The following is a 15,945-nucleotide window of genomic DNA, read 5'->3' as shown; positions in this document are numbered from 1 at the left end:
GGCAGGCTCAGGTTGGATCTCAGCAAAAGGTTCTTCCCCCAGAGGCTGGTTGGGCACTGCCCAGGCTCCCCAGGGCAGTGGGCACAGCCCCAAGGCTGCCAGAGCTCCAGGAGGGTTTGGCTGATCCTCTGGAGCACAGGGGGTGACTCTTGGGGCTGGGCCTGTGCAGGGCCAGGGGTTGGACTGGATGATCCTTGTGGGTCCCTTCCAACTCAGCATATTCTGGGATTCTGGTAAAATCACACATCTTCTAAATGATGGAGTACAAGCTCTGAGCTGCACAGGGCCAGCCTGGACAAGGAATTTGGCTGTGGTTTCTCCCTCGTTCCTGGATCCAGAGTCCAGCAGGGGGGCTGCTGCTGGACGGGCTATTTTGAGCACAGTGCAGAGCACTGTTGCTGGGAGCTCACTCGGTGCCTCTGATCATGGCACTGTGAATCTGCCCACACAACTGCAATAAATCTCCTTGCCCCAGGACACTCTGGCTTTTCTCTGCTTGCACAATGCAACCATCCATTAGAGGAAGGGCTGCAACAGATGGGCTCTCCCTTCTCCAGAAACAAGGTAAGTGTCTCACCCAGCCAGAAATACTGGGCACACTGATACAGACCATATTTCTTTAGTCTGCTTCTGAGAGAATCATGTGGAACAGTTTCAAAAGCTTTCCTAAAGCAAAATATGTCCCATCTGCTGCCTCGTCTTCATCTACTAGACATTATTTTCTCAAAGAAGGAAATTACAGTAAGATCGCACGATTAATTCTCGGTAAATCTATGTCCTTTTTTTCCCCTTTTATCTTCTATTTGCTTTAAATTGATCATATAATATTTTTTCAGACTTATTTCTGGGAAGAGCGGTCTCTCATTCTCTGGTTTCTCTTTTTTTTCAAGAGAGTTACACTGTGTTTGCCTCTCGACAGCACTCAGTGATCTCACCTGCCTTCCATGAGGCAGGGCAGTCACTAATGCTCCCGTAATTGCTTCAGCTCCTGCCTGCACTGCCCACATGGCTCTCACAGCACATTCCCAGAGCTGTCTGAGACCAGAGCTGCTAATCTGGAGAGACAAGGAGAGAACAAATATAAAACACAAAACCAGTGTAAAAGGACATGAGGGATAAGACCCAGCTCGGAGTGTTTGCTCTGCTCTCACAATTGATGGTTTAGTACAGAATCATGGAATGGGTTGGGTTGGGTTGGGAGCTTAAAGACCATCTCTGCTTCGGGCAGGGATAACTTGCAGTACACCAGGTAGCTCCAAGCCCCGTCCAATGTGGCCTGGAGCCATTCCAGGGCCGGGGCAGCACACCAGGACACTCTATTAACACAGCAGGACGGTGCCTTCCAGCCGGGGAAAATCAAGCTGCCAACTCCAGCAAGGCTCTACCTTGAAAACACATTTTCAGTTGAGAATCTTCGCTCCCCTGTGCTGCTGGGGGTTTAAATACTGCACACGTGATGACAGATTTGCTGACTTACAGGGAGACGACGCCGGGGCCTCTCACCAGACACCGGGGAAGTGCCGGGGAGGAGCACGAGGTCCCGCCGCATGTCACACATTTGCAAGGGAAATGCGAGTGAAGGATCCTGGAAGGCAAAGTCAGGCTGCTGGCTGGAAGATTTAGCCCCAGGGTGCTGTTGACAGTTCCTCTGAAATCCTTCCACTTCAACACGCAGCTCCAATTAGGCACCGGGGAAGGAGCCGCTACCGGGGGTGATGGGCTCCATCAAAACTCCGCAGTGAAATCAGGCTTTTCGCAAGGAAAACATGCATGATGAGTTTAATTAAGTGGGAGCTGGGGGAAATCTGTCATGAGTTAAGGGTAAACAGATTGCTAAGGGTTGGTACAACACAAACACTCTTTGTATCCCTGTAGTTCAGAGAAAGAGCTTAGTACAGGGATGGAAGAGCTCCCGGGTGAAATTTATTGTATCAAAATGGACTAAGAAGCTAAACAAAGCTGCCCCCCAAATTAAGAACTATAAATCTAAAAAATTGAGGGGGGGGGGGTTAAATTAAAAAAAAACAAACAAAAAACACACAAAACCAAACGAAGTAAAACACAGGTAATAAAATCAGCAGCAAATAGTAAATCCCAGTGACAAAACTAACAATATACTACAGTATATGGCCATAAACTACAGAAAAGAGAGTATAAGTCATAAAAGGGAAAGGTTCTTTTTTTTATATCAAAGAGAATGTTTTAAGGAATCTAGTCAGGCTAAAATTCTTACTGGAAAAGACCATATGCTGAAAGTATCTGGCAGTAAGAATGTAAATATATGAGGCGAGTTATCCCATCAGTCACCAGAGAAAGAAGACTGAGTGCTTAATGCTGAGAGGTGAAATACTAAACATGGGCACCTCTATTATTCATAAAATAAATCGATATAATGGCACAAAGGGAAAAAAAAGGTTAGAGAACCAATTTATAGAAACAGAGGCTGGCTGCTCTGCAGAGCTCTCGGAGCCTGAGCAGCCACGGAGAGGCTGCTCTGCTTAATCTCATGCAAGGTGCAAGAGGAGGGAGTTCAAGAAGAGGCAGTCAATGAACCAGCAGAGAATATGGAACACAAAACTCCATCTTGGAGTGCAATGGTTATGACTCGAGAGGTGTCAGTGGGCACAGAGCTCCCCACAAATGCTCAGGGAAAGCGCGATGAGACGGGAGGAGCGCTCGGAAACAAGGAACCCACTCCCCCAGCACAGCAGCACTGAAGGCACCAGTGGATCTAATTCTGGTGTTCCCATTTAATGCTGCTGAAAGATTAGACTGAGGGCAGAAAAGAGCCATAAAAAGAATATGAGGAGAGAAGAACATGTAACTGGGAAACTTAAACAGCTCAATTGAGGGGCCACTCGATAAACACCTTCACAAGGGGGAAATATCAACCAACGCTTTTTAATCTCACAGAGACAGAAGAAAGACTAAGGGCTGAAAAATGAAAGTGATTCAAACCAGAAATGAAACACACATTTTTTAACAGCAGTGATGATTAAATTTGGGAACAAACTACCACCTGAAGTGATGGATTTTGCAACTCTTGACATCTGGAACATATGTTCCTGTGAAAAGTTCAAGTTTTGATAAATAAGAATTTTTTCTCCCCTGAAAAACAATTTTGTCAGAAAATTCCTAGCCCCTATTCGGGTTTCTTGTCTACTTAAAAAAGATAAAAGATGAGACAGAGAAAGAGCTTTGTACATTGAAAGTTGGTCAAAATGATAATAGAAGCAGAATAATGGAATTCCTAGATAAGGAGTATGATATGGTAGGAGTTAATTATCACAGTGTCTCTAATGGAAATTTTGCATCACTAGTCTTTCAGAATTATTTGAACATATCTTTATAATAATGATCAAAAGGGAACTGCTTGACATAATCTACTTGAACACTCAAGAGCCTCCTGATAGCGTTTTTCAGGCAGGGCCTATTCCAGAAGAATCCTGCATGGATATTGGGGATGCCCCAGAAAGCCAAAGCACAGCCCAGTCCCCTGCCTGGTGTCCCAAACAGGTATTTCCCTGCAAGCTTGGGCTGTTCTGGGGAGGTGCTCAGTGGCATCATTCCAAGTCTAATTTCTGTAATTTCAATCAAGGCCCCAAGAACTCCTGCAGAAGTGCTTTTAATACACTACAGGAATGAAATATGACACAGAAGGCGCTGACAACTTGTAGAGCATCATTAAACATACCACAGCCATTAACAAATGTGCCAAGGCAGGCTGGTACATCTGTATGGAAGGCAGGCAGAGGAGCTGGGCTCCACATTGCTTTATTTTTTGACTAAAAAACACTTTAGAAGTCTCCAGCTTATCCTGAATCAATAGAATGTGAAGCATCACTGCAAAAAAAAAAAAAAATCCTCTTGGGAATTTTTAGTGGACTGAGAATTGTGGCACTTCTCAGTAAATGTCAGGCTTATCAGAGTTGTGAGTAAGCATCAGTTAGCTCTCAAACAAGCTGACTCTGTTCATTTCTCTCAGAACTGTATGTAATATTCTCCTGGCAAGGAACAGCTCTTTTAGTAGACTGCAGCACAAATTTGTAAAAGAAGCTTGTCTCAGCTCTGATCCAAAAAGCAAAAGAGATCTCGATTAGATGCCTGTGGAAGGAGCTGTTTTTTGACAACAAAGCCCAGATCATTTGGAGTTAAAGGGATGCAAGAAATACAAACTTCTCCTTTTCAGATCATAACAGATGCAGCAATTGTAAGAAAACTTTCTTCCTAAGCCTGGTTTACCCACTTCAAATTACATCAGTAGCTTCAAGTATATTTTGACCCAGGAGTGGTTAACGACATCAATCTTTACAGCACACATTCATCCCTTTCTAAAGCCCCTCTCTTTATTTCTACCATGCAGCTTTTCTCTTTATATTGCTGGATGAGACTCTGCAGCATCGTGGTGAGCTCTTCATTAGCATTCAAATCAAAATGCATTGTTTGCTGATGGAGTGGGGAGAGCAGTTCAGCCTTCCCTGCTCGTGCTGACTGTGCTCACCGCTACCATCACAAGTGTTTACATCCACAGATGGGTTTCATTTTCTTTTGACAGAACATAACAAAGGCTGTGCTGGGTCAGAGTGAAGGTTCCTCTGCTCCAGTAGCTGTTTTTCAATCCAGATGCCCGGGGAAGGAGTTCAGGAACACACCAGGCCTGCAGCGGTGCTTTCTTGGAATGTTACTCTGTTTTCCAACAATATGTGTCTTGGGACTTTTTGAGTCACAATGCCTGGTTTTACTGTTTAACAGGTTATGCTTTAACTCCTCTCCATTAACTTCTTCTGTTACCCCCCGAGCACAAGTAAACTTGGAGCATCCATAATATCCCATGGCAAGGGATTTTACAGCTCAATTACAAGTTTTGTCAAGAACCATCAACCACATTATACTGATTTCTAGCTGTTGCTTTGGAAGAGACACTAAAGGGGCTTCTCAGTTTGGAGAGAAGGCAGCAAGGGGGATGAGTGAGACTTACAAAATTATGGTGAGGCCATGGTGAGGTTGCACCTGATGTCCTGTGTCCAGTTCTGGGCCCTCATGGAAGAGAGACATTGAGGGGCTGGAGAGAGTCCAGAGCTGGGAATGGAGCTGGGGAAGGGGCTGGAGCAGCAGGAGCAGCTGAGGGAGCTGGGGGGGCTCAGCCTGGAGAGAAGGAGGCTCAGGGGGGACCTTCTGGCTCTGCAACCCCCTGACAGGAGGGGGGAGCCGGGGGGGGGTGTCTGGCTCTGCTCCCAGGGAACAAGGGACAGGAGGAGAGGGAACGGCCTCCAGCTGTGCCAGGGGAGGGTCAGGTTGGACAGCAGGAGGAATTTCTCCCTGGAAAGGGTGTTCAGGCACTGGCAGGGGCTGCCCAGGGAGGTTTGGAGTCCCCACCCCTGGAGGTGTCCCAGGAAGGCCTGGCCATGGCACTGAGTGCTCTGGGCTGGGGACAAGGTGGGGATGAGGCACAGGGGGGACTCGGTGATCCTGGAGGGCTTTTCCAGCGTTAATTATTCTGTGATTCTGTGATTTTTATGGTCACAGCCTGGAAAGGTGAGCACTGCAGACACAGAGGTCTGACCCACCAGATCATTTCTTATGTATTTATGACTAAGATGTCTTAGTGCCCCCTCAGGACCCTTCCACGAGCTCTAACAAATTTTTGAATTGTGGTTCCTCAGCAGAAAAACTTTCCCTAATATGTTGGGGTTTATCCATTTCTGCTTTTTTTCCCTTACAATTTCTCCTCATTGCTCAGCACAGACTCCAGTGTGACTGTCTGCAGTTCTCCACTTGGTTCCTGGGGACTTTCTCAGGGATTGTTGTCACATTTCCCATCTCCCATCCCTCCTGCAGGGACACTGATTTAAGTGACATGTTACACACTATTGTAGCTCCATAATTGCGTATTTGTTTTCCTTCTGAGCTCTTGAGTGATTACCAGATGGTCTTGGTAATTTCTGACTCTTCATCTTATCAATTAGTCCTAAAATGTATTTTATTGTCATTTAATTTGAGACGGTTCCTTACACTTGTCCCCATAAGTTTGGCTCTCATGGGAGAAGAACCTGCCTCAACTACAGGGAGCACCAACACAGAGCTGAGTTTACTTTAAAGCACCAGTTTTCTCTCTAACTGTAAATCCTTTCAGAGACTGGTCATCTCTTATACCAAACCTCTGCAAATACAGGATTCTGGCAATTTTGAAGATATTTTTACTAGTATTTTTATTATTACATCAGTGAGTTTGCACCTTAAAATTTCCCCTTGCCTGCCCTACAGGTTTAGCTTCACAGTTAATGCTTTTTTAAATTTTTTTCCAATAGTTTCTTTATTTGCTCAGAAATCCCTGATTTCGAACACTCTCCTCCACTCTGCTGTTAGAATATTGCCTTTTGGTCCCTTGTAGAATTATTTCACTTAGTGATATATTGCTCTGAGCTTCAGATAGGGTGGTTTTATCTAGTTTCTCATCTTCTTCATCCTTAAAGCAGCTGCTTTTAATTTCCTTTTAAGAAGCTCCCCTGCTTTTGAATAGGTCCCATTTTTAAGTGAGGTATTACAGTGAGGTGGTTGGGGGGAAATCAAATACTCCTAAGATATTCTCATGAATCCCTCTGGGAAAAATGAGAGGTATCCATCAAGGCTTTTCCAAAAAAGGGAAGCTGTGGATGTGTAGCACCTCCAGCTGGAAGGGGAAGGATGGGGAGGGCTCTGCAGGGAGCAGGGACTTGGATGCTGGGAGAGGTGGGCAGAGGAACCTCTAGCACCAAGCTACAAAAGGGCCTGGCAGGAGGCTGTCTAGGGCCAGGTAAAAGACAGGGAGGGAATGCAGAAATCCCAAAGGAAAATTCATATTCAAAGGCAGGAATGGACCTGTGTCAGCAGAACGATGTGAACTCGCTCGTTCAGAGAAGGGAGCTAGAAAGACCTTCTGTAACTGCAGGCTCCCTGCACTCACCCAGGCAGTGTCTGGAGCAGAGCTGTCACACGTGGCCTTTCCTCAGCATTCCAGGACTGGATTTTGTAGGCAGGCTCTGGGGAGGCCGTGGAGAGCTTGGGGTGAGAGCCCAGGAGTACACACCACACCACACTACACCACACAGCTCCCCACACCACAGCTCCCAGCCCTGCAGTGCTCAGCACCTTATGGCTTGTGGGAACCAGTGACTCAGGGATGATGGAAAAGCACCCGGGTATCTTTTTGGGGCAGCTGGCATCCAGCTCCTTGGAAAAAACAACCTTCCACCAAAAAAAGAAGGGCCAGCATGGGATGCAGTGAGGGCCATGCACCTCTTCTGCAGGGCAGGACAGCTCACCAGGCTGTCACTGGCTTGTGTCATCCCACACGTGGGTCACAGAATATGCTGAGCTGGAAGGGACTCACAAGGATCATCCAGTCCAACCTCTGGCCCTGCACAGGCCCAGCCCCAAGAGTCACCCCCTGTGCCCCAGAGGATCAGCCAAACCCTCCTGGAGCTCTGGCAGCCTTGGGGCTGTGCCCACTGCCCTGGGGAGCCTGGGCAGTGCCCAACCAGCCTCTGGGGGAAGAACCTTTGCCTGAGATCCAACCTGAGCCTGCCCTGACACAGCTCCAGCCATTCCCTGGCTGCTGTCCCTGGTCCCCCCAGAGCAGAGCTCAGTCCCTGCCCCTCCTCTGCCCCTGCCCAGGCAGTTGGAACTGCACTGAGGTCTCCCCTCAGCCTCCTCTTCTCCAGCTGAACACACCAAGTGCCCTCAGTGTCCTCCCATGCCTTCAAATCAAGGCCCTTCCCCATCTCCGTGTCCCTCCTTTGGACACTCTCCAATGGCTCAATCTCTTCCTTCCATTGTGTCCCCCCAAACTCCCCCAATGTTGAGGTGAGGTCACCTCAGGGCAGAGCAGAGCGGGACAATCCCCTCCCTGGTGCCCTCAGGACAGGGATGTCCCTCCTGGCTGCCAGGGCACTGCTGACTCATATGTGGCAGCAGTTGGTCACATTTGAAGTACTTGGGATACTGGTGTGTCCAGGCAGCCTTTTGCTCCCAGTTGCAGGTGTCCCAATCCTGCAGGACCCTGCCCATGGGGACAGGCTCCCTCCTCCCACAGACAAGCTTTACAAAATGCAATGGAAATGGAATATCAAGCAGGCAGCTGGCACATCCCAGGCAGGCTGCAGAGCCACGATGACTCACAGAAACAAATCTGCCAGATGTTCCAGCCCCACAAGGGAGCCACATGCTTGTCCTACTGCAGGAATTGTGGTTTGCCTCCTGCCGTGTTGCTTCCTGCAAGAACGCTGGAAAATGGGGTTGGCTCGAGAGTTACTTTCCCTGCTTAAAACTGGTGCTGCCATAGGTTTGTGGAGTTGGTGACTATCAATAAGAAATAACTCAGAGCTCAGAGAAATGCTGTGCTCCCCTCTTCCTCCAGCGTGGCTTGTTTACACCCTGTGCTGCAATCTGAAAAATGCCATCTCTAATGAATACTAAATAGTGGGAGGCTTTTCCTCAGCAGCCTGTTACTGAACCTGATTGCTGTGCAGGATAATGTGCTGGGAGAGAGCGGGGGCTTGGCTGTGTCTCTCTGTTTCCTGCAGTCATAGAAACTGTCAGGCTGAGGTGGCTCTGTGATCTCCAGGCAGCAATGTCTCCCTGCACCCTTTCCCGGCTACCCATTTATTTTTAAAATGTTCCATTGTTACTGTCAGTCAGCCCTTTCAGCCAATTTTCATGTCATTATTATTTCCGTCTCTTTAAAATTTATCTACTTATGCAATTTTAATCTTTTTTTCTTTTTCCAAGCCAATTCATAGTAATATGTTAACAGCTGCCTTGTAGTGGAAGTCACTGGGAGTTAATACTCCAAAGCCCTCACTGTTCAGAACTGACTCACCTCAGTGTTGTAAATCTGCACTGCCTTGCACCCCTCTCCTCAGAGCATTCTCATGTGTCTGCTTATCACCAAGAACATTCCCGACCCTGCCTGTGGAGGGCACACGAAAAAAGCAAAGGATACCAGTGAGCAAGGAATCTTTCCCCACACAAATGACATCTGAAATACTGCTACAGCTCCTTAAGCTCAAAGGACCAGGAAGCAGAAGGGGATCTGTATTGCAAAAGATCAGGAATAAAGGAGGCAGAGGAGGAAGAGTTGTAACAGGCTCCTTGTCCACTTTTCAATATTCCTGCAGCCAACATGGAATACAGCTGCCTCTATTTTGGGAGTTTGATGACACTGTTGATTTCCCTCCTCTGCCAGCAGTTCCATCTTCCCTGTGAGGGTGGTCAGGCCCTGGCACAGGTTACCCAGAGAAGCTGTGGCTGCCCCTGGATCCCTGGAAGTGTCCAAGGCCAGGTTGGACAGGGCTTGGAGCAACCTGGGATAGTGGAAGGTGTCCCTGCCCATGGCAGGGGGTGGAATGTCTAAGGTCCCTTCCAACCCAAAGCATTCTGTGATTCTTGCAAACAACTCAAGGCATGACCATGATGATAATTCTACATAACAGCACAGCAGGAAAGGTACTGACCCAAAGCCTTGTTAATGCACAACACAGGTAAGAGTTTGTTGGGTGGTATTTTTTTGACCCTTTTTAGATATCGAATTCAGGCAAAATCAATGTTTCTGAATAACAACAAATCATTCGTACCCATTCCTATGGTGATCTTTTCTCCCTTGACTCATACACAGGAGTGCTCACATAAATATACATCCACTTCCCATCCACACAGGATCAAACACCCCAGAAGTGCTACAGGACCCAGCATAACACGTTGGTTTGGGAAGATCAACCCTGCAGTCACGTGTGTGCACTGAGAGGAGATACTAAAGCTCAGCACACAGGCACTGCTGGCTGAGCTGTGCAAAGGTCACCCTGTGCTGTGAATAAGCTCATGTCAACACTGTGAGTTTATGAGAGTGCAGAAGACACTTTGCAGAGGAGATCCAGGCTCTCTGGGTTAAAAGGTTATGAAATTTAGTCTAATCTCTATTTCTGTTTTCTTAGATGTTCACTATCAATCTATTATAGGCAAAGAAGTCAGTGCAACCCAAAACTAGGTTTCCCAACTTCTTTTACGTGACCCTGACCATATTTATCATAGAATCACAGAAGGGTTTGGGTTGGAAGGGACCTTAAAGATTCCACTCTCCTACCACCCCCCTTCCACCAGCCCAGGTTGCTCCAAGCCCCGTCCAACCTGGCCTTGGACACTTCCAGGGATCCAGGGGCAGCCACAGCTTCTCTGGGTAACCTGTGCCAGGGCCTCCACACCCTCACAGGGAAGGATTTCTTCCTAATATCTAATCTACAAGACAACTTCTACAAGACTGTTCAGACTTGTAGTTTAAACTGCTCAGAATTCTCCCATGCTACCCCGAAATCTCTTTTTTAAATCACACTGATGTGCATCGTCATTTCTCAGACTGAAATAAAATAACTTCTTTTTGCCAAAACATTCCTTCCACCACTCCCTTGAGAACCACTTGTGTCTCTGTGCTTTATCACAGGAGTTTCACATTTGGCACAGGGTGAAAGGTGAAAGGTTTGTATCTGTTGCCTTCACAACTGTCCGCAAAGTTCTTACACTGGAACACACTCACGGTCAGCTACAAGTCAAACAGAATAAGCAAGATACCAAAAGATTTAACACCCAGGAACAGAAAAATCACCAGAATAATCAGCATGATTTCTAAGCACATAGAAACTAATAAGGAGATGAGCACTTGTCAACATGAATCCCTCAGGAACAAAACAAGCTGATTCAGTCTAATATTGCTCTCCAGTGCATGAGACTTTGTGGGTAAGGAAGAAGCAGCAGATTCCACACACCTCGATGTCACTGAGGCTCCTGACATTGTCCCACGTGGGTGAAGAATGCCCTGGCTGAAGTCATGACACAAATCTGGTTGGAATCTGCAGTCTGAAAGCAGTTTCCAATGGTTCACTGTGAAATGCAAAGGACAAATTGAATGGTTACTCAGCTGTTCATAAGATCCACTCAATATTTTATTGATAGGCTGGATGAGGGAATGGACTGTGTGTTTATTAAATCTGCCAAGATTAAATCTGCAAAGAGTGGCTGCAAATATATGGGGGAGAGTGGTATTAGAAACTTTTGACAACTTGGACAACTCTATAAATACAGGAGCCATCTCAATGGTAAAAAGCATTGTGGTTTCACTTAGGCAGGAGTAAAGTGCACAAATACAGGATGGACATCAGCTGGGCAGAGAGCAGTCTGGAAAGAAAACCAATCTAAAGGTTCTGATAACAAGCTGAACAGGGGTTATTGTCTGAGCAGAGAGAAAACACTCCTCAGGCATATTAGCAGAAGAATTACCTACAAGACATCTTGCAGGTCCTTTTGGTGTTCTCAGTGACACCTCAGTGCAGAGGCACATCCAGCTTTGGGTGCTGCTCCTCTGACAGGATAAGCAGCAACACGAAGGGTTGGAGGGCTGGAAAACATGACCTGAATCAGGAGACTGAGAACAGAACATGCTCAAAAGAGAGAATGCCATGGAAAGGTGCAGTAACAGCCCTGACAGAGCAGGATCAGTGCAGTAACAGTCCCGGAGCAGATCAAAGTCTGCTACAAAATGGAAGAGAAACAACCGCTCTGCACACGCCAAGAATATCATCAGCACATCTGACTGTGTGTGGAAGGAGGAGATGGAATAAGTGATCAGCTGAGATTTCTTCCAGCTTCACTTTTCAATGATTCTGTGCCCAGCTGAAGACAATTAGAGTTTGTCTGTACCCAATTTGCCCTGATGTCCCCCAGTGCCTTCACGCAGCAATTGCTCGTGCACATTTGCATCATTTTTGAATTAATGTCTTCATTAAGGTTAGTGTTTTACGTTCATCCTACCATCTTAAGACTATCTGTCTTACAAATACCTTATCAAAATGCTATTTGCCAAACCAGTCTGACTCACAACTCATTCATCAAAAGCCATTTTAATAATTAGTCCTCGAATCCTAATTCAATAAAATCTTCGTATCTTGATTTTCCCTCCCACCCAGCACAATGGGCAAAATGGTGTGTAATCCTTTGGCACCGTTACTTTCAGACTCACAGAACCCAGATTAGAGCTGCTGGTGCCAGTCTCCCTTTCCAACGACATAATTTTAGAAACTACTACAATTTTAGAAAAGAAAATGTGGACATCTTGGGCCTCTCAGCTGCAGATTCTTACAGAAGACACTGCTGGGGTCATTAGTATCCAGTCCAATCCCTGGCACAAAGGCAGGTGTAGCCCTACCTATGTCCATTCTGACATCAGAAAAAAATCTTAAAATACTTGAAATCTTCCCAAACTACCCATTTCAGTGATTCTACATCCTGTATTAACAACTGATGTCCCTGTTAGTGCAGTTCAGCCTGTTATCTCCAGCCATTTTCTCATGGAAAGCAGTTAGAGCTGCAGTGGCCAGGCAGGGCAGCTGACAAATACAACACTTTCTTAGTCACCATGACTTCTCAGGGTGCCAGGGGAAAGCTGTGCTGCCTTATCAAATCATTATAATCAATGACCAATATTGATCAGAACCAGCTATAGCCCAGCTTCCTGCAGGATCCATCAAACTAAATGGCTGGAAACTGCTGGAAGGACAGCAAAGATCCTTGTGAAATTGTGCAGGTTCTGAGATTTATGGAATCACAGCTCAATTTCACTGGCATACATTCAGTTAAATCAACATTATATAAAACTTCATATATAAGGTTTCTTATATAAAAGAAATCATGCACGCCACAGACCTCGTTAGCTCTGTGTACCCTGTTAAATTGAGTTGATATGTCAGAGAGTAGAAACCCAAAAGATGCCTGATTTATCATCTTAATCCTTTACATTTCCTCTCAAGAATTCACACTGCTGTCATTTTCTCCTCCATTCCCATTACCTTCTTCGTAACATATTGGCCTTCTTGCTTTTACTGAATAATTCCTGGTCTATTATATCTATAATTATACTAATAATTAAGCATGCCTTTTCATCAGCTAGCAGCTAATTACTTCTGTTCCTACCCAGCTTGCTCAGAAAACAGTCAATTCATCTGCATCCCCATCACTCTCCCTGTTGCTAAGCAGTCAATGCCACTCAGCAGTGGCACTGCAATGGGGTGGGGTGGCTCACCCAACATTAAAGGTGCTTTGTGGCACCTGAGTGGAGCTGCCTTTCACCCTCAGAGGAGTTTTTCACCTGAGCAAGCTTTAGTCACCCTTGCTTGGCAAAGACTCCTTATCCCAAACAGCTTTGGAGCTGCCTGGAAGTAGCTCCTGCTCACTGCAAGGAGTAGTTTGTCATTGGAGAGACACAAAAAGAACTGCATCCTAAACCAGCCTCTGCCAAATCAGTCTTAGGCCTTTTTTCGGTCAGATCATACCCAAGATTTTGTTAGATGTGAACTGAAGTCATGAAGCCTTCTAAGCTCTCCATTATCTGGACTTCTGTAAAGCTTTTCACGTGGTCCCCCACAACATGATGGTCAGAGGGATGGAGCAGCTCTGCTGTGGGGAAAGGCTGGGAGAGTTGGGATTGTTCAGCCTGGAGAAGAGAAGGCTCCAGTGTGACCCAACTGTGGCCTTCCAGTGCCTGAGGGAGCCGACAGGAAAGATGGAGAGAGACTATTGACAAGGGATGGAGTGACAGGACAAGAGGGAATGGCTTCAAACTACCAGAAGGCAGGGTTAGATGGGATATTGGGAAGAAATTCTTCCCTGTGAGGGTGGGGAGGCCCTGGCACAGGTTGCCCAGAGAAGCTGTGGCTGCCCCTGGATCCCTGGAAGTGTCCAAGGCCAGGTTGGACGGGGCTTGGAGCAACCTGGGCTAGTGGAAGGTGTCCCTGCCCATGGCAGAGGGTGGGACTGGATGGTCTTCAAGGTCCCTTCCAACCCAAACCCTTCTGTGATTCCATGACTCTCCACTGGCACTCACACACTGTCCATCCCATTTGGATCATTCCTGTGTTTGCTGCTGTGACAACTGGACATTGTCATCCTGACTCTGCTGCTCACTCTGCCCCAAATCACTCATGCTAGTTAGTACCAAACTTCAGTGACGTGGTGAGAAATCAGCTCAGATTGATTTTTTTCCCCCAATTACCTGTCATTTTGTCTGTTGTAGGCTGGAGAGAGAAGCTGCTGTTCCAGGGCAGGAATTCCCACCATCACCAGCCTTGGCAAGCTGCTTCCTTCCCTGCTTCTCAGTTAATGAAATCAGGTAAATTAACATTAGTGAAATGTTAATGGCTGATATTTGTAGGCTTCCCAGAGACTGGGCTGGGCCAAACCCCTTAATCCTTTTAGCTGATTCATGACTGCATCCTCTGAAATGAAAAATGTTGGCAAATGCAGTGATTGTGCTTGATTCCAGAGAAAGGGAATTCGAAAATGAGGAAATTTGTTAAAGAAAACGCTCAGAGTGGCAGCCAGAAAGGTAAAATGTTTTCAGATGGCAGGTAGACTATTTTAGGATTCTATATTGGAGGCTCAAAGCAAATGCATATAACCTGTCAAAAAAAAAAGACTTGAGAGGAAAACAAAAAGCTGGCATCATAAAACAGCAGGATCAGGGAGGCTCTTGGAAGTTAAAAGGTATCCTGCAAAAAGCTGAAGTTGTGTCTGAAAAAGGAAAACTAAAAAGAACATAAATTCTGGCAGACTAAATGTAAAAGCACAATAACATAGACTGAAGAAAGAGTTTAGAAGCAGTTTGCTAAAGAAATAGAAAAGTATGCTATAAATCCTTCCTGAACACATCAAGAGCAAGAAGCCTTGGAAGAGTCAGTGTGAGGAAGAAGGCTCAGAAAAGATGATGCCATCACAAAAAAATCCCAAGCACTTTTTTTTTTTTTTTTTCCAAAATCTCTGTTCACCTGGAGAACCTTGAAAACTCTCCAACCAGCACCTTGTTTGTAAGGCCTTCAGAGAAGGCTTGTCTTAATTTCAGGGTGTTAAGTGGAGATTACAGACCAGATAAAATGAATAACAACATATCACTGGGCATGGATGGAATTCAAGCAAGGTTTTTATTGAATGTTAAATATGAATCATCTGACCTAACACCTTCAGTATGTATGTAACCTTTTGCTGAAAATTGCTGTGATTTTCAAAGGGCTGGAAGGTAACGAGTAAGAAATCGGGTTTTTTAAATAAATCCAGTGGCGATTCAAGAAACCACAGATCACTAAGTTTAATGTCCATTTGGGTCATATTGGCTGAAGCTGTGGCAAAGAACAGAATTAGCAAGCACATGAATAAAAGTAACATGTTAGGGAAAAGTAAACATGACTTTTGTAAAAGGAATCTGAGCCTCCTAAATCTGCTGGAATTCTCTGAAGGACTCAAAAGCATGTAAATAGCAGAGCTCCAGCTGAGAAATTTTCCCTGCATTTCCAACTCACCCCAAGCTTCCAGAAGCCTCATGCAAAGAAGGTCCCATCAAAGGCTCTTAAATAAACTAAACAGCCAGGGACTGCAGGTGAGGACCTCACAGAGTTAAATAAGAATTTAGTACTGGAAAAAGAAGATTATACTAAAGGATGAGTTTTCACAGTAGAAGACGATCATCAGGGGAGTCCCACGGAGATTATGGTCCATGGTGCTCAATGTGCTCAGGAATGATTTGGAAAGTTGGTGGAACAGTGAAGATGATTTCTGATAAAAACTAAATTAATTAGGATAATATTTACTACAAAAAACTTCAAGATCTTACAACACTGAGCAAGCCTCATGACAAAGTGGAAGATAAATTTCAGCCCTGACAACCATAATCTGGCTATCCACAAAAAGAGACACTAACTTTACACGGGGAGTGATGGGCACTGAGCTAGTTTGCACAATTTAGGAAATGCATCTCAACATTGTAACAGCTTGTTCTATGAATATATGACCCCACTGCTGAATGGCAGGCAAAAAAAAAATTCCAAAGTTTAGCACAGTTTGGAGAGAAAAGCCCAACCTTGCCCCTGTACGATT

The 15,945-nt window shown here is 45.8% G+C and overlaps 1 long non-coding RNA gene across 2 annotated transcripts in view; it reads right to left on the bottom strand.

Moving 5' to 3' along the window:
- LOC108504902 overlaps window positions 1–11,440 on the bottom strand; it is a 28,518-nt gene extending 17,078 nt beyond the window's left edge. Inside the window, exons 1-3 of one of the 2 annotated variants that reach the window (XR_001877294.1) lie at window positions 11,305–11,440; window positions 10,794–10,908; window positions 8,858–8,947 (exon numbers count right to left, since the gene is read on the bottom strand). This is a non-coding gene — a long non-coding RNA (uncharacterized LOC108504902). The remainder of the gene's footprint in view (window positions 1–8,857; window positions 8,948–10,793; window positions 10,909–11,304) is intronic. The other variant, XR_001877293.1, reaches the window with a different exon arrangement.
- Between the last annotated feature and the right edge of the window lie 4,505 nt (window positions 11,441–15,945).

This window comes from Lepidothrix coronata, unplaced genomic scaffold (genome assembly GCF_001604755.1).
Source record: "Lepidothrix coronata isolate B3197 unplaced genomic scaffold, Lepidothrix_coronata-1.0 Scaffold178, whole genome shotgun sequence".
In the NCBI taxonomy this organism is placed as follows: domain Eukaryota; kingdom Metazoa; phylum Chordata; class Aves; order Passeriformes; family Pipridae; genus Lepidothrix; species Lepidothrix coronata.
The sequence above is the reverse complement of the archived record's forward strand: the minus strand, read 5'-3'. Positions and strand labels throughout refer to the sequence as shown.